Here is a 14,264-nt window from a genome sequence, read left to right as displayed (position 1 = left end):
AGCCACCCAGGTGCCCCGAGGTCTTTCTTCTTTTCTAATCTCAACATCCAAAGCTTTAAGTTTTCCTCAAGTGACTCTTTTGACTGCATTCTACAAATGTTAATAAGTTGTATTGTTGAAATTTTTAATTCTAAATATTTTTATATTTCCCTTGTAATTTTGTCTTCAACCTATGAACTATATAGAGGTGTGTTGATTTCCAGATATTTGGGCCTTCCTATATATTCGATTGGTATTAATTTCTAATTTAATTACATTATATTCAGAGAATACATTCTGTATGATCTCTATCCTTTTTAATTTATTGAGACTTGTTTTCTAGCACAGTATATTACCTATCTACTGCATGCACTTGAAAAGTTTTATTCTTCAATTGCTGGGAGGTAATGGTCTATAAATGACAATTAGATCAAGGTAGTTGATAGTTTGTTGTTGGGTTTTTTTCAGGTTCTCTGTCTTTATTGATATTTTGTTTAGTTGTTTTATCAATTGCTAAAAGATGGGTTATATAAATGGAATTGGAGGAGCAGGGATTTGGGAAATTGAGGGTTTTGTTCGTTTGGGGGGGTATTTGTTTTTCTTTCTTTTTCTGCCCCCACCCCCAACTCCACCCCCCATTTCTGACCTCCAGGTAACCGCAGCTCCACCAAACACGGGTCTCAGCAGCTTCAGCGGAGGACAGAGCCCAAGAGGCTTTTTAGCTTCCCCAAAGGAGAGGCCTCCCTTGAGCCCCAGGAAGCTGAGGGCTGATGCTGTTTTTGGAGAGAAGTATACCAAGAAAAAGACACGTTCTCCTGCTGGCCCCTACCGAGGTCAGCATGCCAATAAACCGGTGCCAGGACACGAGTTAGTGGAGGACGATGGGCCTCCTGGCTTTTGTGCAGCTTGTCCCTCAGGCCTGGTGTCCCCTCCGCTCTCCGGATAACTGAGCCCCTGCAGACTATCCCCTCCCTGAGGCCGACCACCGGACGCCAAGACAACCATCTCCAAGGGGGCCGAAGTGCCCACGGTAGGTGACACATTGGAGACTAGTGAAGCTCAGCAGGGGGGCTGGCGTGCAGACCGTCCTGCCAATCCCCCAAAGCCTGTCCTGGAGCAGAAAAGGCCTTCCCGGTGTCTCACCAGGACAGCAGAGCCCTTTAGGGAGCTTATTGAGGCCGTGGATTCTGCCAGTGAAAGGCCCTCCAGGCAGGAGCCAAGGAATGGTGACTTGGGAACCTCAGACCTGCTTGTGAAAACGCCACAAGTGATTTAGTGACTCGTGGCTTTAGAAGCCAAGAACCGAGCTGAGGAACTGGCTGCCCAGTCCGAGTAGGATGAGAATGAGGGATGGGGGTGGGGTACAGCGAAGCACAAACGGATCAAAGAGAGGCGGGGTTAGGGGTACCAGGCTGGGAACCAGCTGTGTGGGGTACGTTTTATCCCGTTTCATACAACGCAGCGGCGGGACCCAGGGCGCTTGGGATGAGACCCACCACGTGTGGGCTCCGCAAGGGGGTCTTGGCCCAGCGCCTGCAAGTCACCGCTCCTTCCCGCCCTGTTCATCTCTCTTATTTCTTCCAACTCTGCCAGCTTCTCCCCCCTCCTCCTGCCCCTTAGGCTGCAACCCCTCAACCATCCTTCCCCTCAGAGAATTCAGGGAGTGAAACGAGGGTGGCATCAGGCGCTCCAGTTAGGGTTTTGGAGAGATCCCAGGAGCTGCCCTCTCAGGCATTACCATTGACAGCATGCTCTCTGGTTACAGGATACTTTCCTAAGAGATTTCCTCTCCTCAGCTATGACAGGCAGGCTGTCTGATCACCCTGTGCCTGGGTAAGGAAAGTGAGGTGCAGGCGGAGAGGCTGGCCAGAACACAGAACCCCTCAGCTAGACTAGAATCCAGGCTTCTCTGTGATGGAGGCCATCTCCCAAGACCCCCAAGAGTCAGAGACCCCAGTCCAGGACATTATATTCTGCATCTTGTTTTCAGAAATAGGGATAGAAATGGCACTAACTTTCCCCTGCACCCTTTGGGCTGGGGAGGAGGTGCGAGAAAGGGGGGAATAGGTCCCCTGAGCCTGGGCACCCTGCGACTGCCAAGACTCAGCTTTCCCAGCCACAGCTAGCCTTGACTCCAGAATCTGCCCCTGAAAAAGAGGAAGAAAATCCCATATGCATGACCTCAGAAGTCTACCACTGCAAACCACATGTCCAACCAAGGACTTATATCTTGAATACATTTTTTAAAAATCTAAAAATTCAACAGTTAAAAAAACAACCAATACAATAGGAAGATGAAAAAAGACATGAACAGACATTTCCTTAAAGAGAACATGCAGATGGCAAATAAAGACATGAAAGGATGATTAACAGCTTTGGCCGCTAGGAAAATGCATATTAAAACCAAAATCAGAATGGATAAAATAAGGAAGAGTGATTAACACCAAATGCTCGTGAGGATGCAGAGAAACTGAATTCATTCATTGCTGGTGGGAATGTAAAATAGTATAGCTACTTTGGAAAACAAGTATGGCAGTCTTTTTTGTTTGTTTAATTAACATGCAATTCACTATTTAGACATTTATCCCAGAGAAATGTAATCTTAAATTTATACACACACACACACACAAGTGTGCATGAATGTTCATAGAGCAAATGTGTGAGCAAACAAGAAGAGCTCATTGGTACAGCCAGACAGAATCAGCTCCAAGAACTCCCACAGGGACCAGAAGCCACCAAGGTCTGTGGCCTGCACTGACAGAGAGGGTCTCAGAAACATGGCCTCAAGAGGGAAGATGAGACCAGAATTGAGAAGCAATCCTTTTATCACAGCAGTTGCAAACAGAGATGAGGAAGAGATTATTATCACAAGTCAGATGAGTAATTACTAGGGGCGCTGAGAAAGGGTATAATAATGTGAGAGGTGCACAGTTGTGGGGTTCTGACCCCATCTGCTTCTTGGCCTGCATGTTGCTTACATGATCATAATCACTAGTTAACTTTACATGTGGTTTCAGTACTTTTCTGCATATATTTTATATCTCATAATATTATAAAAGAAAAGAACAAGAGATCAAACCCTTTCAAGAAAAAAAAAAAAAAGAGGAGGTGTCATACAAAACACAGTGAGACCTAGTACTTACCTTTGCAAATATAACCAAGTACTAACTCCATGACCCCACTGAATACCTAAACCTTCCTATCCTCAGTTTCCTCATCTCTATTGAGACCCTGCATCTGCAAAGTTTGAACAGATGAGAGTGGATGGATCTTACTACCACAAAGCAGGGCTAGATTCTTGTGATTACACACACACACACACATCCTCTTAACCACACTCCTACCCCACCTTCATTCTCATTCCCCAGTAATGCAGTAATGGAGCTGGGCTCTGGATCCTGAAGGTCTACAAATTTCACCAGAACCATCACCCTCAGAATCACTTGCTCATTGTGGCAAAGACTCTGAGCCTCATTTCTCTATTGGCTGCTACAAACTCAAGTGCTCTGCAGCACACAGCACCCTGGCCTCATATTCAGGAGTTCTGGGTTCTAACACTGCCTCTAATTCTCTACCAGGCTTTGGTTAAAGCAGTCATCAGTTTCAGACCCTAGCTCACGCCTCCAAAAAGTGAAGGACTCAGACTGAGACATCTCAATGTTCTTGACAAGTATAAGGGTGTACAATCTCTAAATCCCCTATCTGATGACCAAGAATGAATTAGGTCTGTAATATGCTGCCCATCCCCTTCTAAATAGAGAAGACAGGATCTGAAAAATTGGACATAGTCTTGAAAAGTCCCATGTCAAACTAGTTATAGGATCCTGGAAAATGCAGCAGGGAGCAGGAGGGCTCCTGTTGGAGACAAAGGAGGTTGTGAGGTACCATTAGTACTCTGAGGAAATTATATATCCTCAAGGATTCTATCTACTCATTTCTGTGCCCAGAATTACTTTAACCACCACCACCACCCTCAAAAAACCTACTGTTTTTAATGATGGGAAGCATAAGAGAATGGTGGTAATGCAACTGCTTTCTCAGAAGGAACATTTTGACAACCTAAATCTTTACCTTCACCATTCCTCACCCACTTTATTACATATACAATTCAATAGTTCAATGATTTTAGTAAGATTATGGAGTTGTGCAACTATCACCAAAATTAAGTTTTAGGACATTTCCATTATTCCAAAATTTTCCTTGTTCTAATCCCCACTCCCAGCCCTAGTTCTAGCCATCCACTGATCAGTTATTTTTAGCCCTTTTTAGATGTATCATATAAAAAATTTTTTTAATGTTTATTTATTTTTGAGACAGAGAGAGACAGAGCACGAACAGGGGAGGGTCAGAGAGGGAGACACAGAATCTGAAACAGGCTCCAGGCCCTGATCCATCAGCACAGAGACCGACACAGGGCTCAAACTCACAGACCGCGAGATCACGACCTGAGCCAAAGTCGGACGCCCAACCGACTGAGCCACCCAGGCACCCCTAGGTGTATCATATAAATGAAATTGTACATTACACGGTCTTTTGTGTCTGATTTCATTAACTTAGTATAATGCTTTTGGTGTTCATCCATGTGATAGCATGTATCAGTTGTTTGTTCCTTGTAATTGCTGAATAGTAAGTACTTCATAGCATAGATTACCAAAGTTTGCTTTTCCCACCATCAGTTGGTAGACATTTATGTTCTTTCCAGTTTGGAGGCTATTATAAATATTGAAGCCATGAACAGTCATTTATATGTCTTTGTGTGAACTTGTGTTTTTCTTCATCTTGGGTAGATTCACAGGAGTGGGATGGCTAAGCTCTATTTTAAATTTATGTTTAATGATTTTTAAGAGAGTGTCAAATTGTCTTCCAAAGTGACTCTACTAATTTACTTTCCCACTAGCGATGTATGAGGGTTCTAGTTTCTCCTTGGCAATGCTCTTCTCTTTATACAATGTTTTTTCTTATAATAGCCATGCTATAATTGTATCTCAGTGTGGAATCTCATTTGGTTGTAGTTTTCCACCTGATGACTAAATTGTTGAAATACTAATCTTTTCATAAGCATAATAGGCATTCATATATCTTCTTTGGTAAAATGGTGATTCAAATCTTTTGTCCATTCTTTATTTTAATTCCAGTTGGTTAACATACAGTGTACTATTAGTTTCAGTATACAATATAGTGATTCAACACTTACATACATCACCTGGTGCTCATCACAAGTGCACTTCTTAATCTAGCACCTATCCTCTCCTCTGGTAAATATCGGCTTGTTCTCTATAATTAAGAGTCTGTTTATTGACTTGTCTCTCTCTTTTTTCCTCCTATGCTCATTTTTTTTGTTCTTAAATTTCACCTATGCATGAAATCATATGCTATCTCTCTTTCTCTGACTGACTTATTTCATTTAGCATATTTTCTGGCTCCATCCATATTGTTACAAATGCCAAGATTTCATTCTTTTTCATGACTTAATAATATCCCATTATATATACATATATATATCCACTAATATGTATGTGTATCTCACATCTTCATTACCCATTCATCAATAGATGGACCTTTGGGCTGCCTCTGTATCTTGGCTATTGTAAATAACACTGCTGTATAATGTTTATGCATAGGGATGCATGTATTCCTTTGAATTAGTGTTTTTGTATTCTTTGAGTGTTCAATTTTTAATTGGCTTATTTATATTATTATTGACTAATAGGGGTTCTTTATATATTCTGGATACTAGTTCTTTACCAGATGTATGGCCTGTAAATAATTTATTCCAGTTAGTGGCTTGTTTTTTTATTTGCCTTACATTTGGACCTTACATTTAGGTCTATGATCCATTTCGAGTTAATTTTTGTGTTTGATGTGTGGTAAGGGTCAAAATTTAATCAATGCATGCAGATATTGAAATGTCCAAGCACTATTTGTTGAAAAGACTTACTCTCCTTCGACACCTTGAAAACAAACTAACCATAAATATGAGAATGCATTTCTAGATCCTCAACTCTGTTCCATTGCTTTATATGCCTGTCTTTGTGCCAATATAACACTATCTTGATTACTATGGCTGTATAGTTAATGGAATTCTGCTACCAATTTCCAATTGTGGGGGTCCCCATACAGACAACAAACAATGCTTCCGACACTAGCTAGGTGTCCTACAATGTGACTCAATTCTGACTATCCAGAGTTAGCATCAGATTCCATGGGTTAAGGATTCTGTCCTACAAGATTGCCCCCCTCCAACCCACTAAATTCAAATGCCAGTTGAAAGCCCAGGTTGTTACCTGTGCTTCTGACCAACTGGCTATAAATCAGAGGTTCCAAGGACTCACTCCTCTGGTTCAATTAATTTGCATACAGAAGCTCACAGAACTCAGAGAAACATTTGTTTACTAGATTACTAGTTTCGGGGCACCTGGGTGGCTCAGTCGATTAAGCATCCAACTTCAGCTCAGGTCTTGATCTCCCAGTCTGTGAGTTCAAGCCCTGCGTAGGGCTCTGTGCTGACAGCTCAGAGCCTGGAACCTGCTTCGGATTCTGTGTCTCCCTCTCTCTCTACCCCTCCCCTGCCTGCGCTCTGTCTCTCTTTCTCAAAAATAAATAAACATTAAAAAAATACATTTTAGATTACTACTTTCTTATAAAAGGATATACCTTAGGAATAGCCAGATGGAAGAGATGTATAGGAAAGGGCACAGAGTTTCCAAGCCCTCTCTACATGTGCCACTCTCTTAATACTTCCCTATGTTTACCAACTCAAACCTCTCCAAACATGTCCTTTTGGGTTTTTATGGAGGCTTTATTACATAGGTGTGATTGATTACATTATTGGCCATTGCTGAATGGATTCAATCTCTAGCCCGTTTTCCCTCCCTGGATGTCAGGGGTTGAACTAAAAGTTCCAATCTTCTAATCACTTGCTTGGCTCTATTGGCAAATAGCCCCCTCCCTTAGGTGCTTTCCAAAAGTCATGTCATTCACATAACAAAAGACACTTTTATCATTCTTAACACTTAGGAAATTCCAAGGGTTTGGGGGGCTTCATGGAACCAGGAACCATGGAGAAAGACCAAATATATATGAGATATATGAATCATAAGATCACAAGAGTAAATTTTGAACCTGGGTGGTATGAGTCCTCCTACTTCATTCTCCTTTTTCAAAATTGTTTTGTTATGCTAAGTCATTTGTATTCCTGTACAAATTTTAGCATCTGTGAGTCAATTTTTATAAAAAACAGTTGCTGGGATTTTGATAGGGATTTTATTCAATTTAGAGAGAATTGTCATTTTGACAGTACTGAGTCTTCCAGTCAAGAACATTAAATGTCTCTCCATGTATTTAGACCACTCATTTCTCCCAGCAATGTTTCCATTTGCAGCAGACAAGTCTTGCACTTATTTACTTAAATTTATTCCTAAGTATTTGATGCTTTTATGAATTGAATTGTTTTCTTAACTCCATTTTCAGTTGTGCCTCTTTAATGGCCTACCTGCCAGCACTGGAGACTAATGCTCAGCCTACAATATGGCAATATTCTTCAAAAATACCAACCAGCTACTTGATGGCAAGTTGACTACATTGGATTTCCTCCACCTTCAAGAGCCAGTCGTTCATTTCTTACAAATAGACACTGATTCTGGGTAAGAATTTGCATTTTCTGTTCTTAGAACCTTGGCCAAATACCACTATGAAGGGAATTACAGAGTGTCTGGCCCATACAACATAGCTCTGTCCAGGAGACCCACTTCACAACAAACAAGAAGTGAAAAGTGGGCCGATGACCATGGTATCCACTAACAATATCACACATTGCACCAATCTGAAGCTGCTGGCAGAGCACTGGGATAATCTGCTGATAGTGCTGCTGAAGCATCAGCTCAGAAGTAATACTTTTCAAGATAAGGTGTCAATGTTCATAATGTAGGGTATTTATTGAATCAGAGACCTTTATCTGGTGTTATGTCCCCAGTGAGAACAGTACACAGGACATTGGTCCAAGAATGAAGGGATGGGAGGAGTGGGCTCATTTTCTATTACAGCCAATAACCCATTGGGGGAATTTGTGCTTCTTGCTTCTTTTAGTCCTGGCTATGCTGGATTAGAAGTCATGGAACCCTCTTGCCAAGTGATACAGTAAGGGTCATACTGACCTAAAACTGTGACTGTTGTCTAGACACTCTGGTCTCCTTGGATCCAAACACCAATAGAAGAAAAAAGGAGATTCAGTGCTGGTAGGAGTAACTCTAACAGGAAGAGGAAGTGGGCCTCCATTATGAAGGCAGGTAGGAGTCTGTGTAGAACTCAGATGATCCATGTGGGTGTCTCTTGGTACTCCATGCCCAATTATGACTATGAAAGCACATGTGTAGCAACCCCAGCTGACAAAAATATGATTACCAGGGCCTCAGATCCCTTGGGGATAAGGGATTGGATAACACCACCAGGTAAACCATCAAGACCCACCAAATTCAGGTTGCCTAGGTGGCTCAGTTGGTTGAGAAGCCGACTCTTGGTTTTGGCTTGGGTCATAATTTCGTGGTTTGTGAGTCCAAGTCCTGCATTGGGCTCTGTGCTGACAGTGCAGTGCTTGCTTAGGAGTCTCTCTCTCTCTCCTTCTCTCTCTGCCCCTCCCTCTCTCCTCTCTCTCTCTCAAAATAAATAAACTTAAAAAAAACAAAACCTGCCAAATTCAAGAAGATTTTCAGCTTCCCCAGATTAACACCAGGCAAGACAGTACCAGACCATGTAGTGCTCAGAAAAGCCTAGGGCAAAGGATGCCTTTGGAGAGAATTATATAATGAAAAAGTCAAGTTAGATGTTTTTCCATCCCCTAACAAGTCCAGTTTGTCAATTAACTGGTCCCAGAGAGGATGGTGTTTGAACTGAAACTGGTCACCTAGGTTCTTATCCAGTACCTCTCCTTTAAAACTGGATCTCTCCAGGGGCACCTGGGTTGCTCAGTCATTTGAGGGGACAACTCTTTATTTCAGCCCAGGTCGTGATCCCAGGGTCTTGGTATAGAGCCCTGCATCAGGCTTTGAAGCCTGCTTAAGATTCTCTCTCTCTTTCTCTCTCTCTCTCTCTCCCTTTGCCCCTCTCTCCTACTCATGCGAGTGTGTGCTTGCTCGCTCTCTGTCTCTCTAAAATAAAAAATAAAACTGGAACTCTCCTAATCTTAAAAACCAGAGAACCCCCAGCAGGGGATCCTACCTCCCATGCCTTGAATTCAGCACCCATATCCTGCCACTCTGCTTGATCAAACACTGCTCGGGAACTGATAACACCTAGAACAGATTATAGCCTAGAATGCAGGAAGAGCATGGTCGGGGGAAGGTGAGTAAGTGCAGAGGGAGGTGAGTGAGTACAGGGAGTTAGTTGGGGCACTGGGGCTATTTGGTTGTCCTGCAGGCTGTCCTGCATGTTCCTATCAGGCAAGTTCTGGCGCTGAAAGGGTGTGTGGAGAGTGCAGAACAAGAGAGGGAGTTGGGGGACAGGAGGAAGCTCCAGACTACAGAATGACAAGGAAATGAGTGCTATGGTCACTCAAGGCTTTGTTGGTCATGACAGGAGTCCCAAAAGTGGCTACCTTGAAGAGTATGATGGGAAGAATAACATGATGGGAAGAAGAGCACAAGGGAAAGAGTTGGGGATGGGGGGTGAGGAGGTAGAGAGCAAAGAAGTAAAGAAAGAGCTTGGGGATGGTGATGGTGCCAGTCTAAAAATCAGGAGCTCAGTTCCATTTTAGTAGGTTTCTAACCAAGTTGGTATGGATCTCCTGGTAGATAGAGAAGTGAGAACTGTAAAAGCAGCCAAATGTGGGTTTCCAGAGATATTCCCAGGTTCCACCCCTCTATCACACTTACTGTGACTCATTCTGCAGGCTCTTCCCCCATCAGACTATCCTTCCTCCTCATTTCCCCTTCCGACCTCTTCTGCTTTTCCCTCCATCCTTCTGTTCTCCTGGCTGTGATTCCCATTTGCTCTGCCTCTCCTCTCTTTCTTCCTCCGTGAAAGTTCAGGAAGGAACATAAATGCAGGCTGAGGTCATTTGCTTTTTGTTTTTTAAAATATGTTTTTTTTTTTTTTAAGTAATCTCTACACCCAACACAGGGCTCAAACTTACAACCACGAGAACAAGAGTTACATGCTCTACTGACCGAGCCATCCAGGTGCCCCTTTTTAAATTTTGCTTTATTATTATCAAAGCATTTTCCCCCACATCTGATCCTCAGTTATGTGAGGAAGGCCTTCCAATCAGTACATTGCCCAGGGAAGGAAACTAAGACCCAGAGCCTAATGATGCTTGTACAAGGTCACCCACTCCTTCAGCTTAATCTCCCCAAACAGGGACTTATAAGGGACCTAAGAGTCAGAGAAGACCTCAGGCCCTGGTATTATTGTGCTGCCTGCTTGGGTAATCGGGATAGGGATGATTCAGATTCCTCATCAGGAGAAGGGCCATCTGTGCACCTTGATAGGGATCTTCCTGTGACCCTAGATGTCCCTGCTGGGGATGACCATGACTCCCAAACCCACTCCCATAAAATAGAAGGAAAATAAGACATTAAGGAAACTAAGATTTTCTTCCTGTGAACCTTTTTTGGGAAGTATAGGGATGTACTCCAGGAAAAGGAGGGTGTATACCAAAAAAGCTGTGGAATCTTGGAAACCAGAGCCTCAACCCACAAGAGGGAAAAGGGAGTCACCAAGAAAAGTCAGGAGGAAGAAGAGTCTACGGGACAGCGGGGAGAGGCCTAGAAGGGATAGGGTGTCCTAGGTGCTGGGAAGGCAGAAGGGAGCCTTCACCAACAAAATGACCTAGACAACAACCATAATGAATCTGAAGGGATTGAGAAGGATTCACATTTATAAAATTAAAATATCATGAAACGTAAGAAAATGAAAACATCAGGCAATTATTAAATCCCTGAGAAACATTAGTGTGTATGAAAAGGACAATTAAGGGAGCTTAATGTGTGACTGAGACGTCAGTAACATTCTTATAAGTAAATAATTGTAACTCTGACTCCCAGTCCAGTCCAAACTACCATATACCTGCACCAGGAAGGTAAAATTGCATGGGAGGATGTGTTCTTGGGGAGTGGGGCACCAGCACTCAAGCCAAGCAAGGTCACTGAGGCTGCCTTAATGAAGAGAGAGGTAAGAGGAGTTACGAACCCTTTGACCTGAGCAGGTTGGCATACTCTAGTCTCCCTCATGGCTCCTTTCATGGGATTAATATGACAAACTGCCTCTAAATTCATTCACTTGGGTAGAATTCTTCTCCCAACTTCCTAACAGCCCTCGCCACCACCATTTCATGAAGATGATGTTCTGCACATTATTCATGGATTGTTTTTGCCAGCTGATGAGAGAGGATAGAAGGGGAGTTTACCCACCACAGCGAGAGGGAAGCAGCTCCAAACACTCCTGTGGTCACCAGAGCCCACCACAACCCAGAACTTGAAGTGCCCAGTGAGATCCTCAGCTCTGAGGGGGAAATCTCCTGTGGGCAGGAAGGAAAAATCAGAATTGGGAAGCTATTCCTTATTTCACAGAGAGTGCAAACACAATGGAAAAGCATACAGCAAAGCAAAGAAACTATTACCACAGAAGAGGGAACCATGCTTAGTTGGGATGGGGGTGAGGGGAGAAAAGATGATTATGACGGAGAAGGGGCACTCAGGACTTCCTGGGCACTGGCTGGGGTTATAACTCCTGACTAGGAAGTGGGTTCTTGAGGATTCAATATAATTACTAAAAGAAGATTACATGCATGTTCATATATTTATATATTTTTTAAAAACAAGCTAGGGTATGGTATAATCGACACTCAGCTCTGAGTCCTGCATTTCCAAATCCTATTCAGCTACTGGCCCTGCACCCCTCAGTTTCTACTCCTGTAATGAGACTCGAGGACAAAAGGTAGAAGACAACTCCCCTGAGCTGAAGCCCAATCACCTGTACTCACAGATGAGAAACCCAGTCTAGCCTCATAGGGCCTAAATATGCAAAATAAATAAATAAAGTTTCCACCCCAGCTCAGATTTTCCCTCCTTGAGATCCCCAAGTGCTGAAGGCTGAACCCTGTCACATTTTGACCATGAGTCTCCTCCTAAACCCTGGGACCCGTTTTCCCCCTCCTTACTCCAGTCTCCCAGATCCACAGTTCTGGATTCAGGTTCATCATGGGCACTGCTCCCTCTGATATGGCAGAATTTTCGGTCCAGTCTCTCCTGACAATTCGGTCTGGCCTCCTCTGGAGAGTGCTCACCATGCCCTTTGCTGAGTAGTTTGGACTAAGGGAGATCAGGCTGTGCAGTCGAAAGGACCTGTGTTAGGAATGGGTGTGGTCTTCTAACCCCATACAAGCTTACCCAGCTGATAAACAAGAGAGACCTGTGTTTTAGCAAGGTGACAGGCCAAACCTCAGCCCTCTGCAAAAGGAGCCAAAACCTGAAATATTTTAAGGCTGCCTTCTTGGTTTCAAGGGTTAGCAGAAGGGGAAGAGCAGGGAGGTTTATCCCAGAGGGCTTCTGGAGAGTGACCCTGGGCTCTGTGAACAGGACCCCTGCTCCTTCTCTCCCTGGCAGAGTGAGGTGGCTGGTGAATAACCCTTCCTTGGGCCTTGGGATATTCAATTCTGGCTCCAAATTTGGACCACTGAGGAAGCCCTGAAACTCAGCCAAGCCAGGCTGACAATGAAGGCAAGTCCAAATTGAGAGGACTGGCTGGGTTCACCGGGTGAGCAAGGTAGTGGTAGCTTCTGTTAACATTGTTCAGCATTTTTACTTTTTATCAAACTGCTTTTGAGTACAGTCTGTACCCAACTTTTACATCATTAGCTATACCAACTACTTTGTCTTTTCTTTTTTTCTTTCTTTCTCTCTTTCTTTCTTTCTCTTTCTTTCTTTCTTTCCTTCTTTATTTCTTTCAAAGAGAGAACACATGTACACAAGCAGGGAAGAGAGGCAGAAGGGGAGAGAGAGAGAATCTTAAACAGACTCCACACTCAGCACAGAGCCTGATATGGGGCTTGATCCCATGACTCTGGGATCATGACCTGAGCCCAAAATCAAGAATCAGATGCTCAACCAACTGAGCCACCCAGGCGCCCCACCCCACTATTCTTTTTAGATACCCAAATTGCTTTTCATTTAAAAACACAAATTACTTGCCATGTTTAGTACTACTTCCTGCACAATATCAAAAGATCTTCCCTTGGAATACAAAGACTCAACATCATAAATATATCGATTTGCCCAAGTTAATTGATAAATTTCATATATTCCCATTGTTTTCTTCTGGAGTTATTTAGTCTTATTTTAAAGCTCATATAGAAAAGTTAACAACCAAGAATGTCTGAAAAGGAAGAACATTTGAGGGCAGGGCAATCTGATTAGATATTTAAGTAATATGAATCCTCCATAATTAAAGCAGTATGGTATTAGCAAGTGAATAGAGAAAGAGATTACTGGGGAAGAATACTATGTTAAGAAATAGGATCAAGTAAATATAAAAATTTAGTGTGCAATAAAGTGGCATCTCAAATGCCTGGGGGAAAGATAGGCTTTTTAATTAATAGTATTGAACAACTAAATAGCCTCTGGGAAAAGATAAAATTAGAGCCATACTTGATTTCACATACTAAAATAAACCCCAATAGATCAGAAATTTAAATATAAATAATGACACCATACAAGTGCTGAAAGAATACATTGATTAATTCCTTTATAACCTGTGGGTTGGGAAGGCCTTTCTAAGTATGATTCAAAATACAGAAGTAATAAAAGAAAATATTAACAAATCTGACTATATAAAATTAAAAATACATGTGTTTTTGCAAAATAATAAACAAAATTGAAGGATAAATTATAAAGATGCATAACATATCACAAATAATTTATAGCTTATCTCCCTGCTACAGTTCTTAAAAATACAGAACACAAACACACATACCAAAACAAGAAAACTGAGCAAAAGACATCAGTGGAGAGTTCATAGGAAAGGAAAAGCAGGGGAGCCTGAGTGGCTCAATGAGATTGAGCCTCGCATTGGGTTCTATGCTGAGTGTGGAGCCTGCTTGGGATTTTCTCTCTCTCTCTCTCTCTCTCTCTCTCTCTCTCTCTCTCTCTCTCTCTCAAAGTAAACATTAAAAAAAGTAAAAGGAAAGGCATATGGCCTTAATACATATGAAAAGATGCTCAATTGTATTCATAATAAAAAATAAATAAATAAAACTACACCAAGATACAATTTCCCATTGATCTGAGTGACAAAAG

The sequence above is a fragment of the Panthera uncia genome (genome assembly GCF_023721935.1).
Source record: "Panthera uncia isolate 11264 chromosome B2 unlocalized genomic scaffold, Puncia_PCG_1.0 HiC_scaffold_24, whole genome shotgun sequence".
Taxonomy (NCBI): domain Eukaryota; kingdom Metazoa; phylum Chordata; class Mammalia; order Carnivora; family Felidae; genus Panthera; species Panthera uncia.
Note: the sequence above shows the minus strand (reverse complement) of the source record.